Source organism: Anser anser (genome assembly GCF_964211835.1).
Source record: "Anser anser genome assembly, chromosome: 13".
Taxonomy (NCBI): domain Eukaryota; kingdom Metazoa; phylum Chordata; class Aves; order Anseriformes; family Anatidae; genus Anser; species Anser anser.
In genome coordinates this window covers 12762797-12777988 of record NC_139734.1, presented here as the reverse complement: position 1 = coordinate 12777988, position 15192 = coordinate 12762797, and the positions used below count along the sequence as shown (strand labels likewise).

The 15192-nt window shown below is 42.3% G+C and overlaps 1 long non-coding RNA gene across 5 annotated transcripts in view; it reads right to left on the bottom strand.

The window, feature by feature from the left end:
- The window catches only part of LOC310880753, a 140884-nt gene that overhangs the window by 20223 nt on the left and 105469 nt on the right, over positions 1-15192 (bottom strand). The gene's annotated exons all lie outside the window — the stretch shown is intronic.

Sequence of the window (15192 nt, the reverse complement as noted above, 5' to 3'; positions counted from 1 at the left end):
GCTGCCTCCACTGCCCAGCAAAGCCTGCAGGTTAGGGCACAACTCTGGAATAATGGAGCTGTGTCACTTGGGAACGGGAGACTTGCTGGGATGTTTTAGAAGAAAAAAGTTCTGGAAAGGAACTTAAAGAAGTCAAGCTTGTATTGGTTTGTTTGCTTGTTTGCTTGTTTTTGATATGGTGTGTAAAGGGGAGTTGAAAGAAGCTTATTTCATGCAAATTTTAATTCAGTAAAAGCAAAGTTATTGAGTGACTTCTGAGCATACAAGGCTTCTTGGTTTACCCAGCAGCAAACTATGCACTTCTACTGAAAGAGAGCAGAATAGAAGATCCATGCTCTAAGTGTTGGAAAAAATGAATGTTAATAGCCAGTTACATGCCACTTTTAATGGCATGTAGATAGATGAGCTCCCTCTTCCCCACATCCCATTGGTGCACTTTCCTGACACCGTAATTTCTATGGCTGCCTTCTGGATTTTACAAACCCAGCTCAGTACTGCTGGATCTAACGGGGGAAAAAGTCACTCACAATTCAGACACGGAAAACAGCACGAGGTGAAACAGTGCCACTTTATCGCTGCAGGATGTGGCACAGCATGCGATTCTTTTTCATTATCTGCATTACCATTACCGCTAATTCATTTTATGGCAGAAATGTTGCCCTATGCTGGGCATTGTAAAATCTCACAAACACAACACCATCTCCCCAAACGTACAGTTCCTACAAATGAGGAGAGGCGTGGATAAAGAAGAAAAACCTTCACGATATTTTACGTAGAGCCAACCTAGACATCAAGTGACAAAGCAGTTCACTCAAGGTCTGCAGAAAACCTGGGATACTATTACAGTTCAGCTCCTCACCAGCCGAGGCCTAGAAGCAAATGGGCAGCCAGTGCCCCTTGGGCCCAGCGGCAGCAGAGCCCCCCAGTGCCCCATGCCCCTGGGCTCAACAGACAGAGGCAATATGGTCTTGGTGGCCCATTAAGGCAATGGGAAGACAGTTGAGGCCCTTACAACTCCCTGCACCACCTCCTCCCTATCTCCTGACACCGCAGGAACCCCATCCATCCATCAGTGCCGCCACTTACTTGCAGCACGTCAAGCCACCAGGAGCTCAGCACCCAACACCGCGTGCCAGCCCCAACCACTGGCGGGCAGCCAGGCTTGCCAAGGAGGGTCTGAAGCAGAATTCCTGCCCCCCACCCCCAAAAAAAAAAAAAAAAAAAAACTAAAGACCACAAGCGACTGCCCCTCGCACCCTCGCACCACCGCGGCCTGGCGCCTTTGTGCAGGGCCGGTTCTCAGGGGGGGCCGGGGGGGGCCATGGGTGCTATGTGAGGCACCTGCGGCTCGCACAATGGGCTGTGGGTGCTCGGGGGAGAGACAGATTGATGTATTGTGTGCGGGGGAGGAGGGCTGTCACTTGAATCCATGTGAACCCAGGCTTTCGGGGCAAGGAAGATTGACAGCTTTTGTAGGTTGCAGCTCTCTTTCAAAGCTCTGCTTTACAGACAGTAGGTTAGGGGGCCCGGGCTTTCACTCTCATAATTCGAACAGGGCAATCATGAGCATTGAGAATTTCTTCCCTCTCCCTCTCTCTCTCTCTCCCTTTTTTTTTTTTTTTCCTTGCCCCCCTTGTTATGCATTAAATGATTTCAGTGGAGGAATGTGCAGCATTAATTAGAATTGGTTAGCAGATACCAAGGGGAAAAGTTTCTTCACAACAACTATAGGAGGTGTCACTGCCACAAAGCCAGTTTTGTTTTCGCTCTCCCCCGCATTATCAGTGCAATATGTAAGGTAGCGATTCTTTTCATTTAAATTAAGTGGAAAGCTACTAAATCTTGTTTTATTCTCAAAAAAAAAAAAAAAAGAAGGAAAAAAAAAGAAAAAGAAAAAGGTCCTTAACACTTATCTTTTAACTTCTTTTATTTTGTAAGGTTAGTGTTTACTTTTGCTTTCAGTCCTCCCCATTAATCGGCCTGCAAAGATGTGTATCCAGTTTTGTGTATCATTTAGCTCTTACAATTATAGGCAAGTACAACTAATATATAAGGATTGTCTCCTGATTAAAGCAGCAACGTTACCATTTAAAATCAAAGGCGCTCCTCTAGAATGACGCATTGAAATTCAGAAGTGTGGCTGGCTGTTCTCTGCGGGGATTTCCTAGTTTCTTTCAACTTTTTAAATAGAAGTTAAGCTAAAAGATGGGCTTGGGCATATAAAGTAAGAGCTTAACAGAAACACTCATTAATATATTTACGTATATTTTTTTTCTCCTTAAAAACTTTTCCCATCACCAACGCACAAATTTTAGCCCTGATAGTTTTCAAATATTTTCTCCCAAAATAATTAGAAAAAAATAATTTTATTTTTTTTAAATCTAAAATGTGTTTAAGTGTTTGACAATAGGCACAAGCCCATATCCTACACCATGGGGTAATATTCCATTCTATTTTTTATTTTTATTTTTTATGTTATGGGTACTAGGAAAAGAGTAATTCTTGCTCACGCCCCCCGAGGGAGGGCTGGAAAACAGAGGCACGGGCAGAGCTGCCCAGCAGGATGGCGCAGGTATCCCGAGAGGCTGTGGTTCCCCTGTGGGGACGGTACCAGTGCCAAACTTTTTGCCTTACCTATAAGCAGACAGTCTGGCCTCTGCATTGCACAGCCAAAACCAAAGCTTAAAATAAAGCTTTGTTATTCATTATCTATCTCGTAATATCATCTCATATATTTTCATGTTACTGCTAAATCAGGAGTTACAATGTTAGGGCATTATTTAATACAGCTCAGCACCAGCCCAATGACTTCAAGTGCTGAGTAAAGATAAAATAGAGCCTGTGTAAAGGAAGTGAGGAGCAGTTTCTACCATACATGGGATGCCCCATTGAGTTTTCTAAACTCAATAAATTTAACTCAATAAAAAGCCAACTAAAATATTTCACCTTCTGGCTGGATGCTTTTCCCTGCCATGAATAGGAGCAACAACACTATTATATCTGTCAGTCCTAGAAGAAGAAAAAAAAAAAAAAAACACCTGTTCAATACGAAGTGTTATTTTCCCCACTGCAGGGAAAAAGAGAGGCAGGGTCTCAGCTTTGCTGGCCGGGATTTAAGCCCCAGAGGCTGCCCCTTCTCTGGGGAGCTGAGGGCAAAGCAAAGCCTGGCTTGGAAGGAGGCAATAGCCCTGGAGGCTCGAGGCAGACGAAGCTCCCTCAGCAGCATTTAACGTCCCCGCACAGCGCCCCAGAGATGCGATAATACTGCTACGCCAGGCGCTCTCGCCCAGTTTTCCCTGTCTCTTGCACCCTGGCCCAAGGACTGTCTCTCTCTTTTTTTTTTTTTTTCCCCTTTTGGACCACAGCACCTCTCTCAGAATTATGCATCCCTCATGCATGTAAATGAGAGGGGTCCAATTACACGCGAGGGAGAAAGGGTTTAATGAATCGTGAAAAAGCAAGGGTTGCATAGAAAAAGCTCGATCCCAGTGCCCCCTCATCCTCCCACTTGGAAACATGCATTTCTCATTTTTGAGAGTGACAAGAGAATGCAGAGGAGTGAACGGGAGAGAACCACTGCTGAATGAATACGACGTTTGTTTGCATGTATTACAGCCTGCACTTGAAATCCGTGATATGCGCTTTTAAAGAAAAATAGTTAAGCACAGAAGTTATGTTCCTCTAGGCAGCACAAACAAATACAATACAGGATTGCCATCAGTTCTCTCTGTGTTCAAGTTCTCCTATCTGGAGTTCATTCCTTTTTTTCTCTCCTTTCCTCTGTGTGTATACATAAGGACTTATATGAATCTAAAGGGCAAAGAACATGCAGAAGCTGGTTGTTATTAATGAGGGCCTGTAAAATAAAGCCACAGGTTACACAGTCTGAGTCGCATAACAGATTTCCAAACCTGAAATTAATTGTTTATCACTGGCAACACCAAATGAATGTGAACATGGGATATGATGAGCATTGTAGGGCACACTGTATTAAAACAATATTATTAATGTCAAGTCTAATTTCACAGGATTACATTTAAACAGACATTATAGCAAAATGATTTGTAAATATTCTGGGACTTTTCTCAGGTCTTTTCCCTCTGCCTTTTTTTTTCCCTCTTTATCATGGATTAATGATTAGCCACTCACTGTTGCTAAAATGACATTAATGTCTCAAAATATGGCATATAGAAAGTGCCCAGCACCCTTGATGGGAATAAAACAGCTTTGTGATCCCAAGTTGTGAAAAAAAAACAGAAATAAATACTTGAACATGAAGACGGTCTACTCCATACCAATGAGGGACTCACAAGGATTAAGTGATTATATCTCCAACCAAAATATAACAGTAATTTTCTGTTCAGTATCTTTAAAAATTAGTCTCAAAGTTTCCCTCTACATTGGGGTATGGAAATACCCATGAAATTACACATGGCGGTGACCTCTCGTTAAGGTAGGATGCAGCTATAAAGAGCAGCTCCCACCACAGAATAACAGCAACAGGATAACGCCACGTTTACACAGGAGTATGAGTAACTTGTGGAGTTACCCCAAATGTGCTCCAATCTGTTACTAACTTCATCTAGAGCTCTGCAGGGATTCTGACAAAGTACATAGGAAGGCTGTATATAGGTTTTAGCAGTTATAAACAAGTATTTCCCATTAGGAGCTTGAGGAATAAAAGTAAAAAAAAGTAAAAAGCACATATGGTATAGACCAAATTTTCATATAAACCACTTGTCCTTTGACTTAGACCCACAGAATGACTCTGTCAGCCAGATAAATAAAACCTTGCTCACATTTATAGAAGCACAGAAGGAAGAAGTTCCATCTAAGCCACAACTTTCAGAGATACCTGGGGGCCTGTACAAATCCTTTGTAGGCTTGGGCTGCTGTGTCCTTTGGCCACCTTTGCTGTGAGATCAGTGGCACAAACTTAGTGTACCAGGAGTGTCACAGACAGTGTGCCATTTCACCAGGAGCCTGGTGAAAATGCAAAGTTTAGGTTGGGATTTCAGAACTCACTCTAATGAACAATTCTCACACACACATCGGACTCTTTTCCCTTTGAACTCATAACATCTATATCCAGTATTAGAAAACAACATTATATACAAGTAGTACTGAAAAGAGGCTCTCTGGAGCTCATAACTTGGATACATTCCATTGGGGAGCGTGGGTAAAACAATACATTCAGTTACTGATTTCACTAACAGGTAGCTAACAGGACCGGGCACCATTTGGTATTGAAGGATATTCCTTTACATGTATTTTCCAATTGAAATTTTGTTTCAAGCTACTTAAGGTCAATGCATTCTTAACACATTTGAGGGATATCTTTTTTTCTTTTTTCTTTTTTTTTTAATAAAGCACTGCAGAAGAACCGTTCTTTAATGCAGTACCCCAGTAAAAAAGAAATATCAGTACAAAATACCAAGACATTCATAAGGTGTCTTTGTCATATCTTAACTTTCCAAACAAAGAAAATCAAAAAGCATAAATCCATATAAATGCTCCATTCCTCTATCAATTGACCACACCAACTCCACAAGTACCATTTTCTACATCAAGTCATACACCTACAACCATCCTACCCCATCGATTTTCTCCATATGATTGTTCCCTTGTGCTTCTACCACGTTAGTATTTCTCCCCTGTCCACGCATGGCAGATGCATGTGGGGTCATGGTCGGTTGGGTTAGAAAAGCTTTCATAGGCCTTCAATTTGACCTCCACCTCCTGGAAAGGTGGTGGTACCTTTCTATGGTCTCTCCTCAGTGGGGTGAGAGGAGATCCAAGGGGCTAAGTTCTTGCCACTGCGGTGTGCACAACCTTTTGCACGCTCCCAGGCTCTCCAACACAGCCCAGTTCGTCCCTGTTATTAGCTAACTTGGTGGTAAAAACACGTTGTTCATCAAACCTCCTGTCTATTCCTGTGCATGACTGTCACCAAGAAGAGCACAGGCAGTGATCCAGAGGGGAATGGCACAAGGTACAGACATCAGCAATGGAAGCAGCAAAGATCTCTCTCAGTTTTGGTCCACCAGCTTTGGCACATCTGCCCGTAAGATTAAACTGCATGCGAGTTACATTTCCCTAATCGATTTTGATTTTTACAACCAAGGCTTTGACTATCTGCTTGAAAGCGTGTGCTTTTCTTTCAGTAGAAAACATATTAAGACACACTTTAAAGTTGTTGCAGATTTTTTTTTTTTTAATGGGGAAACATTAGGCAATTAAGGAAATCATGCACCATGCCATGTGGAGGCCTCCTGACAAATACAACTTTGGTGGCCATGACCCTGGCCAGAGGAAGAAGGCTGTGATGTCACCTCATCCCCAAGTCCCAGTTTCACGGATAGTATCTCTGAAAGGAATTGTCTAAAGGAGATTGTTCCTTATGAAAAGTTCACATGATGGAGTCTGAAGGGCTTGTTTCACTTGAAGCCCAGCAGGACAGAGCTGTTTGGAAAGAAGCATTCAGTGTGTTCTGTTTTGCTGAAAGCTGTCACAGTGAACAAGTACTTAGCAAACAGCATGAACAAGGATTTGAACTAGAAAACTAGCAGGGCCCTGACAACATTGTAATAGTGGGCTTGTCTGTTCAGAGCCTGTACAATGATGCATGGGGGCATGAGAAGGAAAACAGGGTAACTAGATTTTCTTTTTTTTTTTTTTAATGTAACAGTTTATCACTGCTCTGCTCTGGTTCGCATTATTGTGTTTGCCTTTACCATCAGTGGAAAGGGAAAGCATCCTGGTGAGAAGGGCCACGGGGCAGAGGCACCATGCACAGCCCAAAGGGTGAACTGACTGATTCACCAAAAAGCAGTCAGCTCTTTTTTTATTGCCGTTTTGTAACGTTTTTACTTCTGTTACTGGTCTGTTTAAGCTGTCTCTCTTTGTATCTGTAATCCATATTTAGCAGTGAACAAAAGCTGCCTGAATCCCAGATTCAAAGAGAACCTGCCATTCCACACCTTTCCAAACAAGCCCCGTTCACCCCAGCACCTAGCTGCTGGCACCACGAACTTAGCACCCGCTAAAGGCTCTGCTCCCTCTATCCCGTCATACAAGAGACCACTGAATGCAGCAGAAGACTCAGAGATATTGAACAAGTAGGAATCTAGAACAGATAAGCAAAAACCTTCCTTTCAATTTTACAAGCTGTAACCCTCTTATTTCTAGAGCAAACCTCCACAACACTAACCTCACCTTTTCTCTGTGGTTATAACCACAGTTGTCTAGTTTATGACAAGAAAAATTTCAAAAGCTGTGATAAATAACTTCTTATTTATCACTTCTGACATGCTGTGCATTTTCCTAGATGTGGGAAGTCCCTAACTGACGTCCTTCTTTGTTATCCCCTTTTCAGGTTGTCTTCTACTGAGATATGTAAGCAAAAACCCTGTTTTCCTTCTTCCCTTTACCAGGATAGAAACTTGCACATGATTTAAGAGCAAAGCCCAGCACAGCACCCACCGCTTTCCTTATAGACCTCAATAAACTCAGGATTAAAAGCACTTTTCTAACTCATAGTAAAACTTCTGACCTTTTATCAGGTCCTGGGATATGTTCCCAGACCTGCCATTCATTCTCTTTGTGCTCTGTGCCATGGCTGAAAACTGCTAATAGCTTGTGTAAGGAATGCAGGTGGAGGAAAACAGAATGAAGAACCACATGCTCCTATCTAAGCTTAATCCTTGGAAAAGAGGCACTGCTCAGTTAGCTTATTGCTGGAAGGCTTGATCATAGGAACTCAATCACTAATGGAATGGATCAGAGCAACTACATCGATCCTGACTCTCTTCCCGCATGCACTTCTTTCCTCCTTTCATGCTCAGTAATAGTATTAGCGTTTCTGTCTGTAAATTGGGATCTTAATTTATAGGACCAATATACTCCACTTCAAAGTAATTATAAAGATTATTTTGTCTGGCCTCAATATGGCCCATATAGTAGAACTTGGCATCTAAAGAATATCTACTTTTAATCTGAGGCCTCCAAACCCTTAGCATTAAGGACTTCTCAGAGCTGCAAAGACAGGAATGCTTTTAATAATGCACATGGTTCCTGGGTAAGCTTCCCACAACACCCCCTTCGCAGCACTGCTATACGTCTCAGTTTAGGGAGAGCTGTGTTCCAGGGAATCCAGAATTAAGACCACCAAAGTGACAAGTTTGTGCTGGTATTATCCAGAAGATACTAGAAATGTATTAGTCCTCTAAAAGAAATGTAAACTGGATATTAGATGTTTCTTCAGGTTCCAAAATATCTCGTGGGGTTGAACTTATTCCTGTGATATCCAAAGCAGGCACCTCCCTCTGACACCCCCATCCCTCAGACCCTGTAATTGTATTACAAGTTTCTTATAACCATTAGTGTAACAGAGTTTTTTCAGCAAAGCAAGTATCTTTTGCAAGGAGACCAATTATGATAAGACTGTTCTCAAACTGATCTTTTTTTTCAGCTAATTCCTGAGCCAGGAAGCATGTTCTCACCCCGAAGAAAGGAGTGGCCTTCCCTGGTTTTTTTCTTCACTCTTCCAACCCGAATCTCCTCTCGTTTCAGGTATAATACAGTGCAGAAGTTTGAAAGAGAAAGGACTGGGCTTTTTAAAAAACGCCAGCACGATGTAAGCACTTATAAGCCTTAGAGCCCAAATGCCAGCTCAGAATCACGCTGTACAGAAGCAGAACACCCCCGTTTACCCAGCTGTGCCGTGCTCACCAGCTCTCACCTGCAGCGTTCCTACCGCAGACACGCTTCAGCCTCTGTCAGCTCACAGTCCTTTGAACTCAACTTCTCTATAAAAGGGCCACGCTGTTTTGTCTAGAACGGTGAAATCCTTGTCATTAATTACATCCTCTGGAAACCTTACCCATACTTGCATTGCACTGAAGCAGCTACCACCCCCTGTCCTTTTTGGAGGAGATACGGGCAGATGTCCGCTCTGCAGGCAGCTGTTGCCGCGGTCCGGAAGCGACCACTGTCCAGCTGCTTGCTACCATCATCTGCTGGAGGTTTCCAGCCCCATTTGCTTGATTTATGGGATGGTTTCTCTGAGTTCCCTCAAACCACTTCAGGCAAAAACTGGATGGGTTAATTTAAACATTTTTAACAGGATAGCTTGGGTTAGGCTGGAAGATTTTGTCTGAGAGAATGCTGACATTACGCCTTCACCACAGGCCTGAGAGTGAACTCCCATGCAGAGGTGACCTCCAGGTAGAACTGTTGACATTTGCAGCTAGCAGAGCTGGCTCTGGAAGATGCTGCCACTTCGGGCTAGTTCTGGAGAGCTGCATAACTGCACATCAGCAGGATGCAATCATATCTCCCACCTCCATCTCTATAAAATAGCCAATGTCCTTTTTATGACTGGTGTCTCTGGTTTTGGCCTCTAAGTTTGCAAAATCACTTTACTCCACCTGCACTCTTCTTCGCAGCCTTTGTAGCACCACAAACAGGACAGCAGCTGCAGATCTGCTGCTAAAACTCTTCCGGTGCCATGTGCTTACCTAGAAAATAACACTCAGCAGCAGGATTTTATGTCCTTACGTATCATGGGGAAAAGATATTGTTTCTCCTTCTCTCCCCTCTCCACAGATAAACCATATTACTCATCTTTATGTTGTTTTATTCCCAGGCTAGCCTATTTTTAACCCATGCACTGTTTGAAACTGTAAAATACAGAGCTCCTTTCATGCAGGGAGGGATGTGTTCCTGCCAGCTCCCAGTGTTCTAGGGAATTTGCCAGATCCCTCAATAATCTGATCCCCTGCCTTTTGGCTCCAGTGTTCAGAGCTGGCTCTTTGGTGTGAGTTTTCCCAAAACAGGCTCTCCATCCCCTCCTGTATCGTGCTTTCCCCACTGCCTGGTAACGGCGTGTAAGGTCCATCTCCTTCAGTATTTCCTTCCCCAGCAGAGCAGCCTGAGGGAGCAGCAGGAGCAGTCAGCCCCAACAACACAGGCATTTTCAAGAACGAAGGCTCCTACTTGCAGAGTCCCATTTAAGTTTTCTGGCACTTAGAGCAGCACAGCAAATACACTGGGCTTGATTTCCCCAGCACAAAGCACCCCTTATGGGGCTACAAAAGCCAGCAGAAGAGCCAGGAACGAGGAGAGGCAGAAGTCACATAAAAGATGGTTCAAACAGGGCCTGAGAGGGGACCAGGTGCAGCTGGTCACTTATAGAGTCACTGGTTACTTATAGGCCCACCTTCCCCTTGCTGAGGAAGTCACCTGCACACATCAGGCTTAGCAGCCAAAGGTAAGGGATGTCCCCTGTCCTCTAGTGCTTGCATGGGAATTAGAGTTGAGGCTAATTAATCAAAGTAAAAAGTCTATGCCAGTGAGACTGCAGTATCGTCAGCTGGGGAGAAAAAGGGGGTGTCACCCTGTTTTGCTGTTACAGCAGTACAGATGCAGGGGCTGAGGATATTGCTGCTCCAGACAGTTATCAGCCACCTGACAGGCTTCGCTTGCAAGCTCTCGTTCCCAATTCTATCCAAAACGAACAGATTTTGCAGAAAAGGAATGTAATTTTAAAAGTCCCAAGTTAATCAAATGCTTTAAAAACACAGTGCCTGCAATACAATGGATCAACTTTGTCCTGGGTGTCAGCCTATTCACTCCGGCAAGCTTCCACCAGAGATGAATTTGCTCTGGTGCCTTTGTCAATAAAATTCTAGATTAAAAGAGCCCCTATATAGAGCTGGTCCCAGAGGTAATTGCTAGTTAATCAGCCAATTAACTGACCCAACGAGTAGGAAAAGGGGAAGGGGGAGCAAGGGGGAAAACAAATCAGTCAAGGTATGGTAGAACGTAATTCTTTAGGAGTTAATGTTAGAAACCTTTTCAAAGGGATTACAGCCTACCTTGACTCATTCCCCCCTTCTTCTTTCCTTTCTCTCTTCTTCCCAATTTGTAATTGTTGGCTCCCCTAATTGGCTGATTAACTACTTATTACAGGCAGACCTGGAGGTATGTGGGATCCCGTTAGCCACGGAACTTGATTTCATCTAGTGAAGCAAGGCTGAATGCAGCAGAGCATCTGCATAGGCTGTTTTTTTCCTAGCCCAGTCTGACTGCTTAGACTTGAGCAGTATTTCTTTTGAGAAGAATTTCTTTCATTTAACTAGCTTCTACTTTATTTATTTACTACCAGGAAAATGAAGGATTTTTGGTTTGTTATGCAAGCAAAATGATTTTTAGCAATGGAGTTTGTACCCCTCAAATTAACCTATTTACTATTCACTGATAGATTATCAACATCGTTAGGGTATTTTAACGAATGAGCTGTTACAGCTGCTTGATGTTATGATAAGAAGTAATGACAATAGAATTAGTCTCTCTTTTTCTTTGATAGCCATACCAGGCTGATTTCTACCAGTAGCTATCCTGGGAGATGAGTCCCAGTGGTGAATGGGGAGAGCTGAGAAAGTTACTATAATTTCCTCTCCTTGGAATTGTATGAGGGAAATGAGCAGAGCTCACCTTTGCAGTTGTTGGCTTCACAAAAGATTGACACTAGGTCACAAGGGTACCAGTCCAGTCTCCTACATCCCGAAACAACACAATCAAGCAGAAAGTCAAAGTTTCTCTCTGATGCTTCAAAGAATTTTGTTGATTGCTCAACATAAGGCAAATCTCGCAGCATCCCATTAATGCATCATATCCAGCACCATGCAGACAGAGACAGAGCTGCTTAAGCAACAGCATCTTAACAACGACATCACAGCCTGACAGGTCACTAAGTTCCATCTCTCTAAAATTATACCAATCACTACACATGGTGCAGTGTTGATGGAGTGTTTTGAGCTCTCACCCTCCTATGATTTTTCATAAATAATAATTTTTCATAAATAATATTTTTCTCTCCTCATTGCTTCCTGCTTGGGCAGCAGAAACCTGTGCAAAGCAGTAACTCCTCCAAGCGCGTTTGTGCAGGGAGATGGGCACAGGACAGGGTTCTCCTAATGTAACCTCTATTGCATAAACCCCAACTCCGAATTCCACTTCTCTCCTTTGGCTTTGGAGGAGAGTTTGTGATTTTAGTTCTATTTAATGTTTGTGATGATTTATTCCTCCTACCCCTCTTTTCTCCTTTAGCAAAAGAACAGGCTGAGTCCAGGCAGCCCATCCTCAACTGCATGTAAATCACAATCTGATTAGGAAGTGATATATTCATCTCTAACTCCTGCATAAAAGTTATTCAAGTATTTTGACAAAATAAGTGCTGTTTACTTTATACGTTTTCTGCTAATTCTAAAGATTTCTGCAAACCTAAAGGATCTCATGGAATTTACAGGCTTGTGGCTTTGCTATTGAAAGTATAAAGGCATGCTAAATTAAGTTGATTTGCCTGTGAAAGAAACACGTCCATTATTCATGTCAGGGCCCTGTCACATCAAATTGAGGGAGCGAAGAAAACCCTTTTTTATCAACGTTTAGAAGCAAGGAAAAAACCAACCATTGAGAGACTGAATTTCAATTGGGAGAAAGTCAGTCTGAAAGCAAGGTTAAAAAAAAAAAAAGTTGGGGACATGTCTAATGTTGGAAATCAGCAAAGGGTGGATTGATTTAACTTTGGCTGGAATCTTTCAAACAGAAAGCCAGGAGGAAACTTAAAGTAGCAAGTAGTACACAGTCTCGATGTCTCTCGTGTAAACTTGTCAAAAGTAGTTAAGCTAATTCAGATTTAAGTCTTTTCAGACACATTTTTCTTGGATACTTCAGAATAGTAGTAAAAAGTGTTAAACAGCTAGCACATTACGTTTGCGTACTAAAAATTTTATTCACTGGTTATTATGTGATTTAATCCTCATTAGCAGACAACACATAGGTTTTTTTTCTTTCCTTTAAGTCTGATTTGCTGATGGAAAAATGGAAAAAAAAATGCGTTCAGTATGGCTGTTCTATGGCTGCGCACAGCTGTAGCAGGGGCACTGACAGGATCAAAAATATTCAGGACTGTTTCTTGTCCACTATAAGACACGCAGTACTTCACGGAATTGGAAAATCTTGGCTGATTTTTAAATGACATAGCGTGATAGATACATACAAAATAAATTGCACATGTATACATGGCATTTTTCACATTTAAATATATATATTTTTTTTCTGTTTACTAACTATTCCAATAGAGAGAGAATTAAATGAGAAACTGCAATGAGAATTGTTTTATACACTGAAATCCTTCTGACTGCCTGATTATAATTTCTTGTGTGGCTCTTCTATTTAACAAAAGGAACTGTAAGCTTTTTCCTCTCATTACAGTTGGTTTTCATAAGCTTAAAAACAGCATGTTAAGTGGCATTTCACAGTCTCCTGCTTAAAGCCTAATTGGTTTAGACTGGACACCTTAGAGATATTCTTTAAAAGTCCAGTTTTCATGTCTCTGACAATATAATATTGTAACAAAGGATAATTCAGCAACTTGATTGTCTTAAATCATGTTTCTGCATACCAGACCTATACATCATTTCTTGATGAGATTTGTTTTTCTACCTTTTGTTTTTCCCTAACCTCTGAGCCCTTGGGTTAACATGTTTTCTGCTTTAAAGCTCTTATTTGAAAGACACTTTACCACCTCATGCAAGCACTCTCTCAGGCTTCCCAACTTCAAAGTCTCAAGCTGGGAAAGCAAATCTAAGTCCCAAATGCTGGACCCTGCAGCTTCTATAGGACCCTCTGCTAAAGTTAAGTTCTTGTGTTTAATTGAAAATTGCAGGCAGTGTAAATAGGAGTTAGTTTGCGGCAATCTTGCCACAAAGGAATTACCTTGTGGAGTGGCCACATTGGGGTAAATAGAGGGGATAAAAAAAGAAAAGGGGAAAAAAAAAAGAAAGAAGAGGGGAAAAAAAAACGGGTAAAAGAGAGAGGCATTGTACTGTGGAGGTAGCATCAAGACAAGGATTAATGGCTAGAGGAATTGTATTTTGTGTGCTTTCAGCGACATTACAATCTCCCAAAAGTAAGTGTTACTAATAAGTGGGCCAGTAAAGAGAGGTTAGCGTATCAAGGGAAATGGGAAGATGGTTTTGCAGTTAACAGAAGACTTATTCCGTAAAGACCAAGCAAAGTGCTGCTGATTTGTTTATTTTTAGTAATTACATTTGGATCGATTAACGAAGTTAGTTTCTTATAGAGCCGACAAGTGATGGGAAGTGATCTACACATACCACACAAATGACATTTTCTGCCAACTTATGCTATTTTTAAGTGCTCCCACCTTTATTCTACACTATCGCTGGCAGGGAGAAACGCAGTCCATGTTTCACTGCAGATATGTGGTGCTGATCTGATGTTGAAATTCATGCAGCCACACGGGAAGCCCGCCAGCCCCTACCGCACCGGCACAGCGGGAGCAGTGGCTGTGGGAAGGAGGGCAGGTTTCCCTTTCAGTGCTTGAACCTCTGCTGCCCTGGGATTATGCTGCTGATAGAGGCTCACACAACGTTATCAGATCTTTGCAGTTACTAAAAAAGATACAGCGAGAGAAAGTTAGGAGAAAGCAGCGGTGCTCCTGTCCTCCTTCCTCACTCTCCCAGGAGCAGGGGCGAGGTGGGTTTTCTGCTTGTTGGACTCCCTGGGCTGGCTCAGTGAATGGTCAAGCAAACAGCAGAACTGGCAGAAGGGAGTAAGCAGCAGGAAGTGAGGTCTCCTTTTTCAGCGAGAGCTACAGTTTTAGTAGCTCAGCTGCGCTGTGAAACTGCAACCTGAGACTTGCTAGATTTGGGCTCAGTTCATAACTCCTGTACCACTTCCCAAGCAAACCTGGCTACGTCACTTGATCTCTTAATTACAGGCCTCTCCACCTACAAAATGGGAAGAATAACTTCTCTTTTTCTTCCAAATTTCTGATCTTTTCTATATAATGCAAAATATGGACACTGTCTTTATGGGAATCCATTCAGCACTTGTGATATATTTTTTATTAAAATTATTATTACAACGATAATTTAAGCAAATGTAATGACCTCTGTTCTGTCTTGAGCAGACCACTTATACCAGGCATTGCATCCCCCCATTACAACAGAAACAGTTCAGTTATGTAAACTTTGGATATTCTGTAAAAGTAAGAGTAAAGACATCATCATGCAGTAAAATTGTTCCATTGCTATCACTGCACCTGCTGTTAGCTTTGGTGTTTTTTTTGTTTTTTAATAATTCATAGCTCATCATATTCAA